Source organism: Nanorana parkeri, unplaced genomic scaffold, assembly GCF_000935625.1.
Source record: "Nanorana parkeri isolate BGI_ZX_2015 unplaced genomic scaffold, ASM93562v1 scaffold2981, whole genome shotgun sequence".
NCBI lineage: Eukaryota > Metazoa > Chordata > Amphibia > Anura > Dicroglossidae > Nanorana > Nanorana parkeri.
Genome location: NW_017309249.1, coordinates 72,148 through 77,834, shown reverse-complemented (window position 1 = coordinate 77,834; position 5,687 = coordinate 72,148). Strand labels below are relative to the sequence as shown.

At 50.3% G+C, this 5,687-nt stretch overlaps 1 pseudogene; it reads right to left on the bottom strand.

Annotated features, from left to right (window-relative positions):
- The window catches only part of LOC108802614, an 11,602-nt pseudogene extending 6,383 nt beyond the window's left edge, over window positions 1-5,219 (bottom strand).
- Between the last annotated feature and the right edge of the window lie 468 nt (window positions 5,220-5,687).

The window sequence follows — 5,687 nt, the reverse complement described above, 5'->3', positions numbered from 1 at the left end:
TGGCAGCTGAGAAACCCCATGCGTCGCTGCACCAAATCGGTAAAGCAAAACAAACGACAAACGCACTCAACAATTTGTCACCGGTTATACGGCGCGGTGCACACGAAATGGGCTTTGAACAGTAAAACAGTAGAAAGGCGTCATGGCACACTCACAAACCAGCATGTAAAACAACTTGTCTCACCACTGAGGACAATGACAGAGGTTTGGATAAACGTCTTCTGCAGAGGATGTGAAAGCCGCACTGCCGCGCCAAGGCACCTCTTATAGTGCGGTCCTAACTCTAAACTATGAGAGTCTCCATCTTGGAGCACATGGGGCAGAAGATATCAAATTGGGTGCAGGCCTGTCAGGAGGAAGCCCAGCCTCCTTAAAAAGCACAGAAACACACAAGGGATCCCGCACATCCCATTGGCAGCTGAGAAACCCCATGCGTCGCTGCACCAAATCGGTAAAGCAAAACAAACGACAAACGCACTCAACAATTTGTTACCAGTTGTACAGTAAGGGCTGTTCAAAGCCCATTTCGTGTGCACCTCACTGTATAACTGGTAACAAATTGTTGGGGAGGAGCCTGTGTAGAGGTTGGCCATTGAGAAGGAAGTTGCGATGTTAGAGACAAGAGATAACAAGTAAGAGGATGAGTAGCTTTGTGGTTTCATGGTTTAGGACGGGGTGTAGGTTCACCAAGCAAGGAGATGTAGATAGAGAAGAAAAGGGGTCTGAGGACAGAGCCTTGGGGGACCCCTACGGGAAGAGGAGGGGAGGAGTAAGATTTGTAGGTGACACTAAGGAGCGCTTAGATAGGTAAGAGGAGAACCACGTGAGAGCCGAGTCATGGAGTCCAAGCGAGTGGAGTTTTTTGAGGAGCAGCGGGTGGTCAACCGTGTCAAAAGCAATAGAAAGGTCTAATAGCAAGGTCAGAGTAAGGAGTAGCGGGGTGTCAGAGTAAGGAGTAGCGAGGGGTCAGAGTAAGGAGTAGCGGGGTGTCAGAGTAGGGATGAGTGGCCATTGTTAGTACGTCATTGGTGAGTTTTAGGAGGGGGGTTTCAGTGGAGTGTTGGGGGTGATAATTGGACTGCAATGGGTCGAGGAGGTTATGAGTGAGATGGAGGGTTACGCGGTTGCAGATGAGGCGTTCTAGGAGTCTGGAGGTGAACGGGGAGCACGGAGATTGGTCTGAGATGGTTCAGGTTGATGGGGTCCATTGTGTGTGTGTGTGGGGGGGTTTTCAGTATTAAACCTCCTTAAAGGAAAACACCCCTATTAGCAGACCATTGCGGAGTTAAACGCGTGAGCTCCTCGTCGTCATAGAGCCCGATGATCGATGAAGCAAATATAACAAAACAGGTTCTAACGATCAATTCTAAACCAATATCTGATTACCTTCCTCTGCTGCCAGTTCCAACAATGTCTCCTTTCTGCTTCCCCTGCTTCACCTCCGACCCGGAACTTCCTGCCTGCACTTTACATCACTTCCTGTTTATGCGTCCCACTGACGACACGTACTGGGACGGCCTCCTTGTGGGGGGAATATAAAAACTGCGGCCTACGTTGTTTTTTGGACACTTTGGCAGCCTCTTCTTTGGGCGTTTCTCCGGTTTTTGTCGCATTTATTACAGGTTAAAAGTGAAAGCGGAAGTAAAGTCCGTGGCGGCGGCGGGTGCTGGGCTCTCGCCGTAGTCTGTATGCGGGGCCGTAATCTGTATGCGGGGCCCTTCTTGGCTCAAGTTTTGGGGAGAAGTAGATCGTCTTGTTCACAGTTTTGCAGGAGAACCTTACTAAGGAGAATCATCACCATGGTTACGTAGTATTTGAGGTTGAATAGAGACACAGGTCCATCGAGTTCAACGCATATGTGTGATTGTGTATAAGAGTCCCTGTCCCCCTGTATGTTACGCTCTCTGAGGAAGATATATGACACAGACCCGGGAACTCAGCACAGGGATGGTGGGGGCCCCTCATAATGGGCACAGCAGGTGTACAGACCCGGGAACTCAGCACAGGGATGGGGGGAGCTCCTCATAATGGGCACAGCGGGGGTACAGACCCGGGAACTCAGCACAGGGATGGGGGGAGCTCCTCATAATGGGCACAGCGGGGGTACAGACCCGGGAACTCAGCACAGGGATGGGGGGAGCTCCTCATAATGGGCACAGCGGGGGTACAGACCCGGGAACTCAGCACAGGGATGGGGGGAGCTCCTCATAATGGGCACAGCGGGGGTACAGACCCGGGAACTCAGCACAGGGATGGGGGGAGCTCCTCATAATGGGCACAGCGGGGGTACAGACCCGGGAACTCAGCACAGGGATGGGGGGAGCTCCTCATAATGGGCACAGCGGGGGTACAGACCCGGGAACTCAGCACAGGGATGGGGGGAGCTCCTCATAATGGGCACAGCGGGGGTACAGACCCGGGAACTCAGCACAGGGATGGGGGGAGCTCCTCATAATGGGCACAGCGGGGGTACAGACCCGGGAACTCAGCACAGGGATGGGGGGAGCTCCTCATAATGGGCACAGCGGGGGTACAGACCCGGGAACTCAGCACAGGGATGGGGGGAGCTCCTCATAATGGGCACAGCGGGGGTACAGACCCGGGAACTCAGCACAGGGATGGGGGGAGCTCCTCATAATGGGCACAGCGGGGGTACAGACCCGGGAACTCAGCACAGGGATGGGGGGAGCTCCTCATAATGGGCACAGCGGGGGTACAGACCCGGGAACTCAGCACAGGGATGGGGGGAGCTCCTCATAATGGGCACAGCGGGGGTACAGACCCGGGAACTCAGCACAGGGATGGGGGGAGCTCCTCATAATGGGCACAGCGGGGGTACAGACCCGGGAACTCAGCACAGGGATGGGGGGAGCTCCTCATAATGGGCACAGCGGGGGTACAGACCCGGGAACTCAGCACAGGGATGGGGGGAGCTCCTCATAATGGGCACAGCGGGGGTACAGACCCGGGAACTCAGCACAGGGATGGGGGGAGCTCCTCATAATGGGCACAGCGGGGGTACAGACCCGGGAACTCAGCACAGGGATGGGGGGAGCTCCTCATAATGGGCACAGCGGGGGTACAGACCCGGGAACTCAGCACAGGGATGGGGGGAGCTCCTCATAATGGGCACAGCGGGGGTACAGACCCGGGAACTCAGCACAGGGATGGGGGGAGCTCCTCATAATGGGCACAGCGGGGGTACAGACCCGGGAACTCAGCACAGGGATGGGGGGAGCTCCTCATAATGGGCACAGCGGGGGTACAGACCCGGGAACTCAGCACAGGGATGGGGGGAGCTCCTCATAATGGGCACAGCGGGGGTACAGACCCGGGAACTCAGCACAGGGATGGGGGGAGCTCCTCATAATGGGCACAGCGGGGGTACAGACCCGGGAACTCAGCACAGGGATGGGGGGAGCTCCTCATAATGGGCACAGCGGGGGTACAGACCCGGGAACTCAGCACAGGGATGGTGGGAGCTCCTCATTTAATTCAGCAATCATCCGAGAATTATGAAAATTTCAAAGAAAAAACTCAGAAAAGAGTATTGTAGAGCTTTCTTTTTTATTTCAGATTATACTTATAACAAAGTATATATAATATATTTTTGCGCCTCACCCAACGCACCAATCTGAACATGAAGATGGTTGTCAGCTTGTGTGAATTCTCTGGTGCGCCATAAACGTTCTGATGTAACTGAAACATTTCCCGCACTCTGAACATGAATAAGGACACTCGCCAGTGTGAATTCTCTGGTGTTTAAGAAGGTTTCCTTTGTAATTGAAACTTTTCCCGCACTCGGAGCATTTAAAAATATGTTCGCCCGTGTGAACTCTTTGATGTCTAACAAGGTTACTTTTATTTTTGAAACTGTTCCCACATACTGAACATGAATAGGGTCGCTCACAAGTGTGGCTTTTCTGATGTGCAAGAAAGTGTCCTTTTTGAATGAAACACTTCCCACACTCTGAACATGAATAGGGACGCTCACCCGTGTGAGTTCTTTGGTGTGTATAAAGGCTTCCTTTCTTGGTGAAACATTTCCCACACTCTGAACAAGAAAAAGGGTGAACACCTGTGTGAATTCTTTGGTGTATAAGAAGTAAATTATTCCGAGTGAAACTTTTTCCACACTCTGAACACGAATACGGGCACTCACCGGTGTGAATTCTCTGGTGTGCAAGAAGGTGTGCTTCCTGAATGAAACATTTCCCACACTCTGAACATGAATATGGACGCTCACCCGTGTGAATTCTCTGGTGTTTAAGAAGGTCTCTTTTCTCAGTGAAACATTTCTTACACTCAGAGCATGAATAAGGATGCACACCTGTGTGAATTTTCTGGTGTGTAATAAGTACTTTTTTCTCAGTGAAACTTTTCCCGCACTCTGAACATGAATAAGGACGTTCACCCGTATGAATTTTCTGGTGCGTAACAAGTACTTGTTTCTCAGTAAAACTTTTCCCACACTCTGAACATGAATAAGGACGTTCACCTGTGTGAATTCTCTGGTGTTTAATAAGGCTTCCTTTCTGAATGAAACTTTTCCCACACTCTGAACACGCATAAGGCCGCTCACCAGTGTGAATTCTTTGGTGTGTAAGAAGTTTTCCTTTCCGAATAAAGCTTTTCCCGCACTCTAGACAAGAATATGGACGCTCACCCGTGTGAATTCTCTGGTGGTTAACTAGATCTCCTTTCTGAATGAAAGTTTTCCCGCACTCTGGGCATAAATACGGATACTCGCCTGTGTGAATTCTCTGGTGTTGAATGAGGATTCCTTTCCGAACAAAACTTTTCCCACACTCTGAACACGAATAAGGACGCTCACCCGTGTGACTTCTCTCGTGTCTAAGAAGTACGTTTTTCCATGTGAAACTTTTTCCGCACTCTGAACATGAATAGGGACGTTCTCCTGTGTGAATTTTCTGGTGTGTAAGTAGGAGTGCTTCCTGAATGAAACATTTCCCACACTCTGAACATGAATAGCTCCGTTCACCCGTGTGAGTTTTCTCATGTTTACAGAGTGCTCTTTTTTCTTTGAAAGATTTCCCACACACTGAACAGGACAATGAACTCTCTCCTGTGTGATCTCCCTCATGGCTTAACGGAGATTCATTCTGATTAGATGGATCTGTTGATGTGTTTGTATTGTGAGATCTCAGAGTCCTGACATGTGATTGGACAGAAGATTCCTCAGGATTGGAGGGATCCATCGATGTCTCTGAATGGGAAGGTCTGTGATGTCTAGTATGAGTAATGGGATTCACTCCTGGAGAATGTCGTGTGATGTCACTATAATCTGCAGATAACACAAGATGTCCCTCAGAGACGTTCCAGACACGGCGTCCATCTGCTGGGAAACAATTTTTGAGTAAACATTGTAAGAAGCCTTCAAATCTCACACTCAGGAATCATACATGTTGGTAGAGCTCTCCGTTTCTCAGGGCTCTGGAATAAAACTGAGAACCATCATAAGAGCCAGAGAAAGGATCCAATACACCCAAACCACACTGAGGAATGGAGATGGACCTTCATATGGTGTACAGTATCTCCTCCTCATTTGTTGGTCACATGACGTCATATTGGGGAATGGAGATGGAACTTCATATGGTGTACAGTATCTCCTCCTCATTTGTTGGTCACATGACGTTATATTGAGGGATGGGGATGGACCTTCATAT